Genomic DNA, 19,308 nt, shown 5'->3' with positions numbered 1-19,308 from the left:
CCACCCTGGGCGTAGGACGTGGCAGTGCCGCACACCTGTAAGATAAATCCTACATGCATACAAGGCTACAAAGTAGTAACCGAAATAAACTTGCCATTTTATAATTTTAAGGTATCAATGTCAGAATAATATGGACCCAACATAGTTAAATCAAACCTCAACTCTCCTATAAACCAATGATAAAATAATAAAGTTTTGCATCTTATTCAAAGTACTCACTTCCTAATGTACCAAATAAAATAAATTAAATCTCTAAGCCGAATCCGGTTCAAAAGCTACGCGTCTCGTTCCTCGTTATCATCATGATGGTCAAGACCTGAAAATGTCAAATAACCGCAGTCAACTGAAAAGCTAAGTAAATAATAAAATACTATTCTAAGCGTAGGTCTAAGCATGCCATGGCTCAAATGATAAATAAAGGGGTCAGAATTGTATAGTGATATCTCATAGGATACAAAATAAATACTGAACAATAATGGGTGAAATAGAACTAATAATGTCAAGACAGTAATTAAAGCCAAATTGGGGTCTAAGTATCAGAACAATATCCATGTCAGAATGAAAACAGAAATCAAATTCTGAAGGTGCCCAAAGTGCAGCTCCACTTCAAGATCATCAGCCTGGTCCAGAAGACGTGTTATTGCTTACACCGACCGTCTACGGTGTTGGAACTAGTTCCTCCAAATTCAGATACCCGTCGATAGGGCTAATTGATTCACCCTCATATGGCAGGGTCCAGAAGTCATGCGTACTACGCCCACGGATGGGTCCATAATTTGCCATTGATTTATCCCCATGTGGTAGGGTCTAGAAATAACCCAAGCCTACTCCAAAGAGTCCAGATAACAAATCCAAGGTCCAGATTCAGTACCGATATTTTCCAAAGGTTCAGATGCCATATCAAAGGTTCATAAACGATCCAGAACTACTAGAGTAGTGGTGGTAACAAAAGCAATAAGAGTTCAAACAGATGTTGTGTTTCATAGGGTTCTAAGATATGCATGCTAGACCTAAGATAGTGTTAGATTAGTTGTAAAACCCAGAGCAAAATAGCTACACATTGCGGAAGAATAAACCGTGCAGAACAAATTTTTTGCTCTAACCCAAGATTCCTAAGAACTAGTTGATTTTTATTGTGATATAATAAACATAAATATAAATACCTTTATGTAGAAAAGAACTTGTCCGCTTGATCTACTCCTCGAAAATTCGTAGGCGATCTAATTGACGCGAAACCGCAAGTTGAATCATGGATTCCTTTTGTTGTGTAAAGGATCTTGTGTACAACTCTTTGTTCACTTTATAACCTGATCTAAATCAGATTATAATGTGGGAATATGTATTTAGATCAATGGAGCTTAGTTGGATGTTTGTTTTTGATCTAGAAAAGACAAAACTAGTTGATGGAATTGAAGGAGAAGAAGAAGTGAAAGACTTTGGGGTGTCTCTACAAATTTCCAGCACATGGAATTATGGAAGAGCTCATGAAAACTCCAGTCATATGTCTTGTATCTATAGAGTTTTCAATTTTCATATGCACAATCCAAAGTTTCTAAAGAAATATCAAAACATATGGAAACTAGCCACAATTGGAAGCACCAATTGGGCAAGCAAGCAACTCCCCATTATGGAAACCCATATGGGAAGTCCCATAGGGATTGCTTGCCTTGGGTTGCCCCATGTGGTTCCCAACTTTCCAATTTGGTTTGTTCTTCTTTCTTTCTCTCTCTCTCTCTCTCTCTCTCTCTCTCTTTCTAATTTCATCACATATGTTGCTTAAATTTGAAAAAACAATTCAAGCAATTATATTCTAAACATAATTTGAATTTTAAATTGATAATGGCACACCACATGGGGTATGTGGCAATGTGTCCCTGTGGGAGCCGGTTTTTTCCCGTGTTTACGTAGGACGACAAGGGATCACCACAATCGGGTTATACAGGGGGTGTTATTTGATCTGCGTATCTTGCGATCTCAGGACCATAGTCCTAACTTCGCAAGTTTTAGAGAAACTCAGAGTCGCTGCCTAGGTTAGGGCCTACGACCCGTGTCTATTCTTCCAAGGAAATGAGTAACGACTCGAATTTTGTTGGAAGAATAGTAATCAGGGGTTCTTTTGCTCTGGGCCTAGAACCTTATATTTTACTTTGTTTGCTTAAGGCATGGTCCTTACAGATATCCAGGTAAGGGGTGTGGTTACAATTGGGGAAGGTATTAAGCACCCATCTTGCCTGGCTTAATCCGGTCTCTTAACTTAGATTGGCATTTTGGAAGAATTTAAAATAAAATGATTTTATTTTATTTTCCTTATTAGATTATGCTTAATTCCGAATGTAAATGGAGTGAATTTACAAAAGAAAATGAAAATAAGCAATAATTAACCTGATCGGTGTTGTAAGTTGTTTACAGGGTGAAAGGAACTCGCAACTACTCACGATCAGGTTAACTTGAATTGAACGGAAAATGACTGTACAGAAAGTAAAAGTAAGGCAGAGGGGTTTATAACATAAGTTCAGGGGGCAATTTGTGCCCCCTAGATCCTATGATGTAACCACCTCGTACTTTACTGTGCAGAAAGCTGTAAATTGCAGAAAGTAAAGAGCAAGTCGGAGGGATTTATGCCATAAGGTATTTGCCGTATCAGAACGACTTATGTGACATCTCAACCTCGTACCTTACTTGTGCAGAAAAGCTGTAAATTGCAGAAAGTAAAGAGCAAATCGAAGGGATTTATGCCACAAGGTATCGTTCGTATCAGAACGACTCTTGTGACATCTCAACCTCGTACCGTACTTGTGCAGAAAGATGTAAAGTGGTGGAATTAGTAAAAGGCATATAGAGGGGCTTGACGCCAATGATGAAATCCACCCTATAAGTTTCGTAAATATACAACAGAAAGTAAATATAGTTAACCTGATTGATATTGTAAGTTGCTTGCGGCAGAGCCTGATTTTGCAACTTTCTCACGACACAGATTAACTTAAATTAGATGACAAAGGGGCAGATAAAGGGGCTTGACATCACGGATGATGAAACCCACCGTATCCGTTTTGTAAATAAACAACATAAAGTAAATATAGTTAATCTAATTGATATTGTAAGTTGCTTGCGGTAGAGCCTGATTTCACAACTTACTCACGACACAGATTAACTCGAATTAAATAAAAAAAGGGGGCAAATAAAGGGGCTTGACATCACGAATGATGAAACCCACCATATCCGTTTTGTAAATGAAAGCTATAAATACTTGAAAGTAGTAAAGGGGTAGGTAGAGGGGCTTGACATCACGGATGATGAAACCCACCCTACCCGTTTTCTAAACACACAACTAGAAAATAAATAAATTATATCTTACCAGTGAGAAATGGACAGCGTAACTGCGCTTGTTTGAGAGTGGCCTTTGAGGCTGCGGAGAAATTGGCAGCGTAACGACGCTGTGTTGTCGAATCGCCTCCGAGTTTGTCGAAATTTCGGCAGAACAATGGCGCTACTATTGAAAAGTAGCTCGTGGTTCTGTGAAATTCGGCAGAACAACGGCGCAAAAAGAGGATGTCGCTCCGAACCTTCTTAATTTCAGCAGAGTGCCGACGCCCAGTGAGAGCTACCTAGTGTTTCTCTACTTTCTCTCTTCTAAAAGGCAAGATAATTAGGGTTTTCTAAATTTCGGCAGTGTGGGACCCGATCCAGCGAGAGGGTCGCGAGCGCGCGAGGCGCCATACTCTCTCTTAGTCTCTCGTACCCACGCGATTGGCGTCTACCCTTTTTTTTATATTACTGATTACCTAACTAAGCCGGCAACAACCAAGCCATAGGGTGCAAACAAACGTGCAACCCAGTACCCACAAGGGCAGGGGTAAGCCGCCGAGCCTAGCTAGGTGTGATTTAATTCATCATTTTCGTGAACTTGGGATCATTAAAGAATCCGAATTTCACACAAAGGAGAATGACAGAGTCACCACCTAGATGAGGGATCTAGGACCCGTAAATAATCAGAAATCTAGACTCGTTACCTGGTTACGAGAATGGAAGGTATGGAGAGTTACCACCACATGCACCATCCTCGCCCGATAATCCGGTCTTCGATTTCAAAAGTTAACTCTCTTGAATTTCTTTTAAATGGCTCATTTAACTCTATTGAAGTGCGAACTACGTGACATGCTTCCGAAAATCTAATTTTAATGTAATTCCTAAATGTGTATCTTAATTTTCTTAATTTGTTTGAATTCAATCTAAGTGAAAGTTCTCCTAAAATTCTAATTTCATGAAAAGTTCTAAGTGATTTAATTACTTTTAATTTAAGGATTAATATACAAAACCCCATCACTTATGTGTGGAGTCGACTCGGGCTTGATATGCCACTCAAGTATACAAGTTGCCTACGTATCACAGCCTCATTGGAATCAGAGTCGATCGTAGTTCGGTGCACCTGAACTAAGCTACTTATGCCTAACTCATCTAGAACACCGATCTAGATTGGATTGACTGTTTTAACAGTTTCAGAGAAATTATTTAATTCAAGTTGAAAATTTTATTATCCTAGGACTTCATCTAAGATGCTATATAGTCCTATCTAAGTGCAAGTCATCCCTTAGACTAATGCAGATTAACCTACATCCTAGGTAACTAGGTTTGTCCTAGGAAAAAATTAGGTGACTAGTGTAACTAGATCTATGGCACGATTGCTATCCATAACAAACAGCCGTGATGATGCTGCACTCTTAATTTTAGGACTCCCTAAAACCTAGGACACAACGTGACGTATTCCTAAGGGGCCCTAAAAGGTTCCTATGATAGGAGACCGCAATCCAACGGCTCCTAAGATTTTGATTAAGTTAATTCAAGTTGTTGATATTGGTGATTTTTAGATTGACTGATTTTTTATTTTCAAGGATTTTCAATTCCTAAATATCTAAGGGATACCAAAGGTTCTATGGTTTGCCAGTTTCGGCCTCGAATCGCAACCATGGATGGGAATTGTGCTCTCAACCCTTGTATAATTTAGCACGTAAGTTATAGTATCTTATTGCCTGGCATGTTTCTCAGGATTTTCGTGGACAGTGGACCTCGGAGCCAATATCATATTATAATTTACGCACTCCAATCATGCACGATTAATCGCAATTAGTATACGATTGTGGTTGCGATCTCGGCAGTTAGACTATCGCGGTATAGCGAATTTACATGGGAGATCTATGAACTCTAAGGTTTCTATTTCAAACAAGTTGGGGATTAAATTCATGATGTGAAGTTAAGATTTGTTGGATTTTTTTACTGACTTTTGTGTTGATTTGCTATTAAATTATGATTTATTAACATTAAGACCAGATTGCTAGGATTACACAGAAAACCTAAGCAATCAAACTCCAAATCAGTTGAAACTTTTTCTGTAATAAGATATGGATGATTGTGGCTTACTGGAGAAATTTCATGAATTTTCATTAAGATTTGATATCAATCTCTGATTTTTTAAATTCAAATGAGTTCATAGGTTAACACAGTAACGTATAGCATATCAATTTCAAATTAATCCAAAATTTCACAGAATAGAGATATAGATGATTATAGATGACGAAATTTTTTTTATGAATTTTTATTAAGATTTGATATCAATTTTTGATTTCTCAGAATTCAAATCAGTTCATAGATTAACACAGTAACTTATAGCATATCAATTGAAAATTAATCCAAACTTTCACATAATAAATATATAGATGATTATAGCTTACTGGAAATTTTTTATGAATTATAATTAAGGTTTCATATCAATTTTTGATTTTTCAAAATTTAAATCAGATTATAGATTAAGACAGCAACCTACAGCATATCAATTTCAAATCGACTCAAACTCTTGAAGTATAAATATAATCATGAGATTAGGCTACTGTATGACTTTCATGGATTGTTATTATGATTTGATGCCAATTGAAATTCACACAAAAATCGGATGAAACTAAAGAATTACTTAAAAAGCAAACATAATGGTATCCTAAAATCAAATAAAAAATTCCAGTCGATACATAATAGATTATAAAATTTTCTATCATAATTTCAAAACTTAAAAATTAAATCTCCTCCATAGAATTGAGTTGTAAATGGAAAAGGAGAATTTATTTCCTAGGAATTGAAACCCGTTTATTAGAATAAATTACAAAACCATATTAAAACTTTGCAAAACAATTAAAAATTTTTCTCGAACATTCCGGTAGCCTAAGTTACTAGTTTGTAAAGAAAAATTTCTAAAATTTACTAATTTAATACGAAAAAGAATTACGGCACGTAAAAGAAGAATCAATTAGAAAACAGTAAAGTAAACATTTTTTTGGAATTTTATTCCATGAAAACTTAAATTTAGAATTAAACATGAGTTTTGGAAAGTTTCATCAATTTTTAAAATCGTTTGATATTTATTAAAAATAACCCAAAATTAAAATAAATTAAAACCGGATTAAAAAGTCAAAAAATTCCAAAAATTTTATGGTGGACAAAAAATCCAAAAATCAATTTGGAACTAAAGTTTCATAAAATTTGGACTTACTTTGACCCATTTTCCATTTTATTCTTCAAGAAATAACCCTTTGCCGAGTTATCTTTCGAAAAATAAAACGAAAATCGAGGCGGTCAAACCCTGTTCCAAGATTTCACTTTCCAGTAGTTTTGAAATTTTTATTGACCTAAAAAAAATTCATTTTTGGAAAAAGATTATGTTTTCAGACACTTGCCTTGAAAATTGAATTTAAACTCGTATTGAAGAATAAAGAAAGAAAATTAAATTTTATATGGAGGAAAACTAAATTTTTGTTGAAAGTTTAGATTTTGAAAGCCTTTAATCTATACTATAACATACTGGAATTTCAAAAGAAAACTCATTGATTTGATATTTCAAGAATAAAATCCTAGCATGCTTGTTCTAATTCGCAAATAAGAGAGATCATTACCGTTGATCGCGATCCTTGTCTCTAGGATTGGTGATCCAAGATATACGCTTTGTCGAACCCTTTTATACGCTAAAAAAGATTCAAAGAACACTCCAATAATCCTTGATTGTGTGATGCCTTGGAGAAGAAGAAGAAAATCAAGAAACCCTTTTGTGAAGAGCACTTGAGAGAGATGAACACACTTGAAGAGAGAGAGGCTTTTTTTCTTTTTCTTTTTTTAAGGAGAGGAGGGAGAAAATTGGATTTTTTCTTGGGTGGGAGAGAGAGGGACAAAATTTGATGGATCCCTTCTTTGGTTGTTTTTTTATATCTTTATACAAAATGCTAGGGTTAAGAGAGAAATAGTAGTTTCCAATATGAGAGCTCCCATCTTTGGCTTGTTTTCAATTTCTTTTATTGACTTGCTTTTATGCTTGTCTCTATATTAGACTTATTTCTTCATTTTGTTTCTTGCATATTAAGACATGCTAATTTGAATCCCACACATAAGTTAATATCCATTTTGAAGATTTTTATATTGGAAACAACCAGTATTGCAATTTTGGTTTTTTAAGAAATAAATCCATCCAAAAGTGGACGCCCAACATGTGGGGACCACATGTTGGACGCCCACGTCATGGGCTGAACCAACCATTTGGTTCTCACATGGGTTCGGTCCATGGACTTTTGTATAATGGGCTCTAAAAATGAATTTTGGGCTTCTTTCATTAAAACCAACCCAAGGCACTCAAAATTCAAATTTTCTACATGGACCCAACCCTTTGTAGCAGCCATGGTGCACTCTTAATCATATGGTTGAACCACCTCCTTAGGGAAAAATAATTTCGTGGACCGAAATGTCCCTATTTGATGAGTATACCTCAAAAGTGACCAAAATGCCCTCGAACGGGATTGTCTTCGAAAAAGGGAAGTCAAAAATAGAAAGTTTTGAAAATCACTTCATTCGGTAGACGACATCAAACAGGACCATTTGGTATTCCCTAAAAATGCCCAAAACGTCCTCAATACTCAGAACTTCCAAATTAAGTGAAACCCCTGAGAAACTCTAAATTTAGCAGTTTTTCCAAAATTCAAGAACTTATTCATAATCTGTAAGACACATTTCGGGAATTAAAATACCACACAAGAAAAGACCAAAGTACCCCGAGATGCCAAAATTTTGTGAAACTAGGGAAAACCGTGAGAAATTTCAATCATAGCCGATTTTCGAAAATTTATGAACGGACTCAAGATTTCTTAGACACAACTTATGGACCAAATATGACATATTGGAAATATCTAAAATACCCCTAAAGTGCAAGACTAAGAGAAAACCTTGAGAGATCTAAATTTAGCAGGTTTCCGAAATCTTACGAAATTACTCCTAATTCATCAGCCATACCATCAAGATGATTTTGGATACATGAGAAATGATTAAAAAATTCATAAGATGATGAAAATGTGGAAGCCCTATGAGTTTCTAAAAATAGTAGGTTCCGTAAAACACTTGAGATTTTCGAGGATTCCTCAGTCATACTTTAGCGATAGTCTCAAGTGCACTAGAAATGACCAACACAACCCCCAATATACCCAAATTGGGAAAAAACCCAGAGAGTTTCTAAAAATAGCAGCTTTTTCAAAATTCATAAAATTACTCAAGATTTCTCAAATATAACTCTGGGGTCAAACGGGACACATCAGGAATGACCAAAATACCCCTTGTAGTGCAAAAATGAGGGAAACCCTAAAAATTCTAAAAATAGCAGATTTTTTCACTTGCTTGGAAACTCGATCTTTTATCTTCTAGATACTATTGGAACACTCTAGAAACCTTTAGGATTGCGAATCAACTTAAGAATTCCTTCAACGAGGCGAAATCTATCCTAAAATGAACATATGCCTAATCCTAGGTAGAATATGGACTCGAAACTTGACAAACTACCGAATCTTTTGCTTCTTTAAAGTGTAAGAAAATGTGGTGTCTACAGGCAGGGGTTTGGGGCTTCATTAATACACCTATGCAGGGTTGTATGCCTCACCATGAAAATACACCTAAACATGGTTGTATGGCCAATCACACAAGGGGGGAGAGAGAGAATCCCAAAATCAGAGAGAGAGAGGAAGAGAAGGAATGAAAAACCTTTACTCCCTCCTCTCCTATTTATAGGGGAGGGGGGTTAAAAATATCTAAAATTGCCCAAAATTTGTCTCAGACGAATTCAAATTCGTCTGGGACAAATTTTCATCCTTATCTAAATAATGACGATGTTTTGTCTTTTAGTGGTAGTTTAAAACGCGTATAATTTCTTCGTTTGAACTCCGATTTACGCGCAGTCAGGTGCATTGGATTCGTTGTTTCGAGTATTATCCAATGAACCTAACTTGCTTGGTTTTGAGAGACAAAAATTTTCTTTGTCTTGCCAAAAAAAGGTGGGTGCTGTGCAAAAACAGGGATTTTGGTTGTCGAAAAAGGCGGGTGCTATAGAAATAATTTTCACGGTTTATTTCTCCGGGATAACAAGGTTTTTCGAAAGTGATTCCCTTCTATAAATACCCTAAATAGAGATTTGAGAGAAACACAATGGGTGCTCTGGGACTCATCATAAGGTTCTTCCTCGCGACACCTATAATTATTATCACCTTGACAAACTGGGTGTCTACGATGCCCCTCTTTGGTAGAGGGTGCAAGGCACCTGAATGCCAAAGTAAGGAGACAACAAAATTTTGTCACTAGAGAGTAATGATAGGCTTGCAAGACTCACATTGGATCCTAGGGTGTGCAACTCTCACCGTGGAACCTTGCTGTCAGGTCATTGAGTGAAACCTCTCGCCGACAGTTTTTGAAAGTATGACCGTTAGAACGAGCCCTAGGATGGACGTCGTTACTAACAGCTGGGAGGGTCATCGGAACTCAGGTTCAGGACACCCGACTTGGGGAGGGACCTTTGGGTCAGGTTAAGGACACCTAATTTGGGGAGGGACCTCGGGGGATGTCATTTTAACATCAAGTGAGGACACTGATCACAGGAATGCCAACTTGGCACTTGGTGATTGATACGACAGATGGTATGCATGATTTTGATTTGATGCTTTGCTTTGATAGTATGCATGATTTTGACGAGATACCGTGTGCAAACGGACTTGCTCGGGTTTTGATTTGATTTGTAGGATCACTGCATGGATTTGATTTGTCTCGATTCAGATTACCTAGGTAGGATGCTTTTAGGGAGACTTCAGTTGTTTGCTCGGGACAGGTGCTCTCAGGGAGACTTCGGTTGTTTGCTTAGGGCAGGTGCTCTCAGGGGGACTTTGGTTGTTTTGCTTAGGGCAGGTGCTCTTAGGATGACATCGGTTGTTTGCTCAGGGTAGGTGCTCTCAGGGAGACTTTTGCTCAGGGCCGGTGCTCTCAGGGAGACTTTGGTTGTTTTCTCAGGGCTGGTGCTCTCAGAGAGACTTCGGTTGTTTGCTCAGGGCAGGTGCTCTTAGGGAGACTTTGGTTGTTTGCTCAGGGCCGGTGCTCTCAGGGAAACTTTGGTTGTTCACTCAGGGCAAGTGCTCTCAGGGAGACTGTAAGCCTAAGGGCTCATCCTCTTACCTTGGTTTGAAGATCAACAAAGCCAAATTGATTAGTTCTTTATGGACTAATCGTTTGCCTTGAGTGTTGTGTTATAAATAGGAAATTCACAGGTCAATCCATGCTAGCACACACCATACATGGCCTATCCTTGAAGACGAACCAAACACAATGCGAAGGAGTTGGAGCATACTTAGATCCATCATACCTTGGAGGTACAACCAAGGAGAAGCTCAACATCAAGAATCTCAAGCATTTAAACAAGCAAAGGAAGATCATAAAGGCCAAAGCTTGAGGGTCAACAAGAAATGCAAATATCAAAGGAGCTTGAATTAAATGGTGGCATCATTCTTGGAAGATGTCAAAGCTAGGAGCTCAAGTGAAGATACCACAAGCTATCCAAGCACCTCATTGAAGATCAAATGATGATTGGCTCAAGAGAAAGTCAAGAGAGTACTTAGAATGGTAGTATGTATCTCCTTTCTCTCTTGTGTTTTCTCTTGATCAAGGCACATCTTAAAACCCCTAAAAATATATTTTTAAAAGAGACTAATACACCCTTTAAGGACTTAAATGGATAAGTGAATGGCCATGGTGGTGTACCAACATGTTGGGACCTATATGGCATTCAACACAACATTGAACAAAACAGAGTTCCAAGCGGACAACTTGGATCAGCAACTAAATCCTATGAAAACTGATTTAAAAATATGTAAAAAAAAAAATTTCAAATTTTTTTTTATTGAAAATGTCTCATTTTTCTCATGTCCGTAGAGTATAAGAACATCAAAATCCAACGTGAAACGAAGGAGATATGATTTTTCAAAGATAGGTGTTGAAACCTGAAATTCCAGGTACGGAACTCCGAGAATCATTCTCAGAGCTTCGAGCTCGGAACTTCGAGAAAGCCCACGGAGCTCCGAGAAATGGTTCAGGGAGTATAATCCCATACTCTGTTTGAATTCTCGGAACTCCTAGAATTTGCTCGGAACTCCGAGAACGGTCTGACTTCAAAATAAAAAAGAGTCGTTGGGAACGGCTAGTTATTTTTTGACCCGAAAATGACCGAAATACCCCCAAAACGGTCATATTGTGTTGGGACTCTATATATACCCATTGTATGGGTTCAAAACATGATGATGAAGATGTTCCAACCTAAAGAACCCTTGAAATTCACTTGCAACTATTTTTGGGCAAAATCTCTCACCAACCTCTTGTGCCTTCATTTGGAGAAAATCTTTTGAGATTGGTTTAGGCATCACTTGTATTCATCTTTGAGAGTATATTAGGAGCTTCCTTGTGCATTGTAGCCTACATAGAGGCAAAGCTATTTTCTTCTTCTATGTTCGATTGGTAGCAAGGGCATCCGTTGTTAATTCCCTTGGAAGAAGGGCTTAGTTCTTGGCCGTGTAGGTGAGATGTTGTAGGCTTAGTTCTCGACCGTGTAGGAGAGACATTGTAAAGGTGGCAAGGGCATCCTCATTTAATTCCCTTGGGATTGTAAAAGCCTCTGAGCCGGGCGTTGCGGAGGTCCCAATAATGGAAATCCTCAAGTGCGACCTTGAGTAGAGTGGAGTAGGCCATTGGCCGAACCAATATAAATCTTTGTGTCACTTGTGTTGGTATTCTCTATCTCCCACTCCCTCTCACTCCCTTATTTATTTGTGCTTGCATTTTTACATATTTGAAATTGAGTGAGTAGTTAGCATTTTGGTTTTGATTGAATAATTATACCTTGCTAATTAGGCTATTTATTACTTAATTAAGTTTGCTAATCAACAAGGGTTTTGAACTTAAATTAATTTGTAATATTGTTTTGAAGTTCAACCATTTCAAACTTAATTAAACAAGGGATAAAACTAGGGTGATTTTGACAAAAAGTTTTTTTAAAGAAAAAGTTTTCATAAACAACCTATTCACCCCCCTCTAGGTTGCCAAACCGGGTTCACTCTTTGGATTTCAGAGACTTTGGTTTTTTTCTCAGCGTAGGTGATCTCAGGGAGACTTTGGTTGTTTTCTCAGCGCCGGTGCTCTCAGGGAGACTTTGGTTGTTTGCTCAGGGCCGGTGCTCTCAAGGAGTGTTTGGTTGTTTGCTCAGGGCAGGTGCTCTCAGGGAGACTTTGGTTGTTTGCTCAGGGCCGGTGCTCTCATGGAGACTTTGGTTGTTTGCTTAGGGCCGGTGCTCTCAGGGAGACTTTGGTTGTTTGCTCAGGGTCGGTGCTCTCAGGGAGACTTTGGTTGTTTTGCTCAGGACATGTACTCTCAGGGGGACTTCGGTTGTTTGCTCATGGCAGCTGCACGCAAGGAGACTTTTGCTCAGGGCCGGTGCTCTCAAGGAGACTTTGGTTGTTTGCTCAGGGCAGGTGCTCTCAGGGAGACTTCGGTTGTTTGCTCAGGGTCGGTGCTCTCAGGGAGACTTTGGTTGTTTGCTCAGGGCAGGTGCTCTCAGGGGGATTTTGATTTTTTGCTCAGCGCAGGTGATCTCTGGGAGACTTTGGTTGTTTGCTCAGGGCCGGTGCTCTTAGGGAGACTTTGGTTATTTGCTCACGGCCGGTGCTCTCAGGGAGAGTTTGGTTGTTTGCTCAGGGCAGGTGCTCTCATGGACACTTTGGTTTTTTGCTCAGGGCCGGTGCTCTCAGGGAGACTTTGGTTGTTTGCTCAGGGTAGGTGCTTTCAGAGAGACTTTGGTTTTTTGCTCAGGGCAGGTGCTCTCAGGGAGACTTCGGTTTTTTGCTCAGGACAGGTGCTCTCAGGGAGACTTTGGTTGTTTGCTCAGGGCCGGTGCTCTCAGGGAGACTTTGGTTTTTTGCTCAGGGCAGGTGCTCTCAAGGAGACTTTGGTTGTTTGCTCAGGTTCAGTGCTCTCAGGGAGACTTTGGTTGTTTAGTCTAGGCAGATGCTCTCACGAAGACTTTGGTTTTTTGCTCAGGGCAGGTGCTCTCAGGGAAACTTTGGCTGTTTGTGGGCCGGTGCTCTCAGGGAGACTTTGGTTGTTTGGTCAGGGCAGGTGCTCTCAGGGAGACTTTGTGAAATACTCGTACGCCCTAGATGGCAACCCAAAGTGGGGGGTGTATAGGGTTTTTAAAACTTTTGCCAAAATACAAAATGCGGAAGCTAAAAACATCAATGGCAATTTAAACTCAAACATAACGGAAGATAAAAAAATCACAGGTACAATAAAATGTAAAGGAGACAAGAAAGAGTGCACTAGAGATTTTAAGTGGTTCGGTCCAAACCAAGGACCTACTTCACTCCACCAAAAACTCTTGATGGCTTCACTAGTTCGATTCCCTTAACAGAGGGGAATCAACCCAAATACACTGAGGATAGTTCTGCGTCCTCGACACTCGCTCTGTGGAGATGGCTACGCGTCTCCACTAATACTTGCCCTTCTTACAACGATTGAAGAAAAGAAGAATTCCTCACAAGGGTTTACAAACTTGAAGAAGATGTACACATATAACCTATAATCCAAATCCTTAATCTAGAGGTTGAGAGGTACAAAAATAAGCTTAAATCACTCTTAGGATGTTCCATTAATATTTTAGAGTGTAAGGATTAAGTTTTGTGAAGTTTAGAACCCATATAAATAGGAAAAGCACAAATATGACTGTTACAAGGGCATAGTCGTAATTCTATGAAATTTCCAACTGCTATATTTTTTTGCCTTCAGACCATTCTCGGAGTTCCGAGAGAATTCTCGAAGTTTCGAGAAAACTTCTTGGAGTTCAAAGACAATTTCACGGAGTTCCGAGAAAACAACTAGGGATAGAATATTTGATCCCTGGACCATTTATCGGAGCTCCGAGGACATTCTCGGAGTTCGGAGCTCGGAGCTCCGAGAAGCCTAATTTCAGCAGATTTTTTAGATTTTTGCTGATTTGATTTTTAGGCCTTTTGGACTTCCAATTCACACATAGATGGGATTGTTATGACGGTTCCAAAGTCCTTGAACACCACAAGGACAATCACTCTACCATTATAGGTTTATTTAGGGGTGTGTGATTTACTCCATTTTATACTTCTCAAAACCTAAAGTATGATTGGATTTATACAATCTAAAAAGACTTAAATAAAATGATCTTCACTTTGCAACGCTTCAAGTCTTCTTGCGTCTTGGACCTCCAATGTCTTTGGCCTTCCGAATGTGGTCCAATGAGAGCTTCTTGGTCTCGATCTAAGCAACCTTGATATCACACTGTCATAATCTACAACTAAGACATTCAAACACATTAGTGAAATAAAATCACTTGTGTTTTGGAATCATCGAACCATTGGGCTTACAATCTCCCCCTTTTTGATAATGACAAGCACAAGGGATTTTCCAATAAAAGCAAACACATTTCTCTCCCCCTATTTGGTTATCAAATATACTAGAATTCTCTCCCCCTTTGTCATCAACAAAAAGATGGGGCAAGAGGAGGAAAAAATCAACAATAGAACTCCCCCTATTTGGAATACAAATACAACACAAGAGGGGATTTTTAAAACCATACATCAAACAATTAAGATGTTCAATAGATAAGCTAAAGCCCCTAATTTAACTCATTTTCAAAATGAAAATCAAGTTGGGGATTTGGGAAACCAAGATCTCTTGGTTCTACCGCTATCTCCATTCCATTTGGATGCAAATTGAAATTGGTAATGGCCATGAAGCCCACAATAATGGCACCTAATGGCTGGATTAGCAAGGCTAGTTTTCTTATGATAACCATTTCTAAAACTAGCCTTCCTAAGGATTATGTTTATGATTTTGTCTCAATTCATAAATCCATTTAGACATATCCTAAGCCTCTCATTTCCATTTTGAAGATGAGTTATTTGGTGCAAAAACTCATTTTTCTCTTCGTCAAATAATTTGGATGAACTTAGTATGTTTTGAAATTTGAAATTTTGGTTTTTAAGTTCTCCTAATCTCCTCTTTAGGGTATCATTCTCAAGTATTGAATTTTTCAAATCAAGCTCAACTTAAGTTTTGGAAGAAAGAGAATCCTTCAAAGAATTAAGTTCTTTTTCAAGTTTTGAAATAGATTTTTTAAGAACTTTATTTTTTGAAATTTGAGAATCCAATGTCTCAAATACTTCATCATAAGACATATTTTTACTATCACTAGATGGAGACCATACCTCTTCTTCATGTACAAGTGCCATGAAGCAAACGTTTGGATCTTCTTTGTAGCTCAAGATGGCGATGTGAGCATCATCTTCTTCACTTGAGCTTTTGGATTTCTCGCTTCCTTGGTCATCCCATGTAGCAACCAAGTTCTTCTTGTTCTTCCAATTGTTCTTTCCTTTGTACTTGGAAGATTTTAGGAGGGATAATCCGGTCTAATATGTCCGGACTTCTTACAATGAAAACACCGGGGTTTCGCTATTTCTTTTCCTTTTCCTTTCTCCTTATCTTTCTTTCCTTTCTTCCAAAGTTTTTTGAACTTCTTCAAGGCTTCTTCTTCGTCGCTATCGGCACTAGATGAAGATGATGAAGATGATGAAGATGATGCCTTGGCCTTAAGGGCAATGGATTTGCCTTTAACCTTCTCCTTAAATCTCTGCTCGTCTTCTTCTCGACTAGAGAGAATCGTCTCATGGGTGATGAGTGATCCTACAAGCTTCTCCAAAGTGAGTGTTTTTACGTCCTTTCACTCCAATATGGTGGTCACCTTCAGATCTCAACTTTTTGGAAGTGACCTAAGTCTAGATAGTTCCCCATTCAAACAGTTCAAACAGCTCTAACCCCCAACTAAATGTTTTCTTCACTTATATTGACATATGAGTTACTAACATAAGAAAACTGAGAAAAACTTAGCTAAGAGCATGCAATTATTCTAAACATACAATAATATCAACACCTATTATGGACAACATTTTTTTTAGATAACTAATCCAACTCCACTCCATTCAAAGAACCAGATAGGTGAACAAGTTATCAGAACATATCTGTACTAACACTTTGGAACAGTAGTTTAATATGCCCTTAATAAAAGAACCACTATCAAAATAAACTGAGAGAAAAAAACATACTACCACATCATCACTGAAGACACCATAAGTGTCAACCTTCCATTAATTATTTCCTAAGATTATTGTCCCCACAATTATGCTATAATAACTTATTCTTGCTCATTTTTTCCTCCCCAAGTATATCAACAAATCAGACAAACTAAGAATAGCATTATAAAAGCCAAACAGAGCCTATGGGACCCCCAAATATAGTTATGCCCACATCACCTTTCAGGGCAAAAGCCAATAGACTAAAATTATAACAAAAATCGAAGCTAGCTACTTAAGGCATTTGAAACAATAATGAGAGTACTTTCATAGCTTAATCGTGAGACAGAATCTAAAACCATTCCTCTTATGTACAACATACAATTACAATTCATTTGTAGACCTCTTCAGGTTTAGCAACTCAAAAGAGTAAATTCTGAGGTTTTAAATGTCTTTTCTTTTTAAACTATGAACACATAATCATATTTTGAGACAAAAGAGATGAAAGCTGTCGATAAAGTGAAGCAATGAAACAACTTTCTTTTTATCAATCTCAAACATTATTACAAAGTAACCATAGAGATAGCATAACCAATCAAATGCACACATCAGAATATGATTGAACTTGGAGACTAGTTTTAAAAAAACAACACAGATTTCAGTTCATGAATTGGTTCCTACAACTCCTTTTAACCATAAATACAAGAAAACAGAGCACAATAGAGTGGAAATGTATGTAAAATTGGAATTCCTTCCACATCAAACATGATTATATATAAAAATTCAGAAACTAATAATCCAGATTTTTCAGAAGACTCAACCTAAAATATCCTTTTAAATTTAAAATGCACAAAACTTGTACCAATAATCCCTACGAGCATCGATTGACCACAGACACATTCTGTTGGACTGAACTAAAAAAACAACAAAATGACTTGGTGCTGTTGAATTGTACTGAAGAGAACAATATAATAAAAAAAAAGTGACTTGGTGCCATTAAGAAAACCATTTTGCACTAATTTGATTTAGATATTGGCACCAACTTTACCTTATCCTTCTGCTGTCCTGGGCATGCTTTTAAAAATTAACATGTTATAATTAATCTCAAAATGAACTAGTTAAGCCAAAGATCCCAGGGACAGAATACACAAATGATGCAATTGGGTTACTTGAATGGGGCATTTAAATATATGAGTCAAAATAGACCCAAGTCCAAATGGAAGAAAATCCGGAATAAGACATAAAAGCCATGAATACTCGAATAAAAATTAACCAATTTAACTTACTCACCCAAAACATGGTAATACAGATATCACTAATTGAAAAGTTTCTTTTAAACCTAACCCAAATTTGATAACTACAGCAACCTTAAGCAACCAACAAAATCATAAAAATCCTTTTTTTCACTGTTTGAACTTTGTGATGAGAAAACCAGTGGCTTATAAAAAGAAGAAGGAAATATATATATATAAATAGGGTGCTAAAAGAAATATAAAATATTTATCAAAGTGACTTGACAAAAACTCTACCTTAGAAATTAACAAGAAATTAGAAATGAAGGTAGCATCTTATCCTTATCAAACTCTAAAGGTAGAAATCAGACAACACAGAGCTAAAGAAAACTGAAACCAAAATTGAAACATCAGAACAATCTCTACATCTTTAGTCATGCATGGGATTCAAAAGAAGACTGTTTTGAAGTTAAATTGAGAAATTAATAATATTAAATTTTTACTTGTCTTGTTCCAACATATACAACTGTAACTTAAGAATCAAACAAGAGGATTCAGCTATTAGACAACTCATTTTAACTACTTGTATGTAAATTGAGTAAAAGCCATCTTGGAATTCATTAAAAAAAAACAACACCCAAAGCACTAGTGTTCTCTGATAGTTTAGGTTCCTCCACACTTCAATCAAATCATGTCCGCAAGTGTAACTTGAAGTCATTGTTGCGACACATACTCATTGATTAATACACTTATAAGCACTATTGAAGAAAAGTCTGTAGCAACCTGAACCTAAAATTTAAAGTCTGAAAAAAAAAGTTTCAGTTACATTACCAACATCCCACACAACTTGAACTTGCACATATTATAAAGGATTTTATCCATACTTATGAAAATGAAACCTCAAGTGAATCTATACTGTTTTATGAATGAAGAATTCACAATCATCATTTATGATGACCAGATCAGCAAATAAGAAATTTTTCACATTTCGAGTAATCAATTAAGCAAAGGAAAGACTCAGTTTGATTCCTCTAAGGATTAGCAATCATCTTTCAAAAAATTGACAAATCATCAAATGAAAATGTTCTTTTACATTTCATATTTTATGCAAAGTTAACTTACGGTTCAGGATTTCATTTTGAAGGTCAAGCTGATTAAACAAGATCTTATTCTCATAAAAAATGATAGAATAATAATTTCTTCTCAACAAGGGACTAATTCAAAAACACATCCTCTCTTCACCTTACATGAAACTCTGTTCCAAATTACTAATGAAATTCAAATTAACGACACAATAACCATTAGCTTGACATCAAAACCTAATTGAGGACAAAACAACCATTACATTAGTATTACAGCTTCCAATCAATGATAAAAAATCTATCAACACAATGATGCCCAATCAATGACAAGATGACTATTGGATTAATAATACAGTTCAAACCATTGACAAGACAACCATCATATAAATGATACAGCTCAGATCACTAACAAAATAGTTATTGGATCATCAATAAAGTCTAAACCATCAGCATAACAACCACCAGATGGTAATATAGATATCAAATCACAGAGAAAGCCCAAATTACTAATAGAACAAC

The sequence above is a fragment of the Tasmannia lanceolata genome, unplaced genomic scaffold (assembly GCF_043159265.1).
Source record: "Tasmannia lanceolata isolate RefF3 unplaced genomic scaffold, GAP_Taslan_0.1 ptg000023l, whole genome shotgun sequence".
NCBI lineage: Eukaryota > Viridiplantae > Streptophyta > Magnoliopsida > Canellales > Winteraceae > Tasmannia > Tasmannia lanceolata.
Note: the sequence above shows the minus strand (reverse complement) of the source record.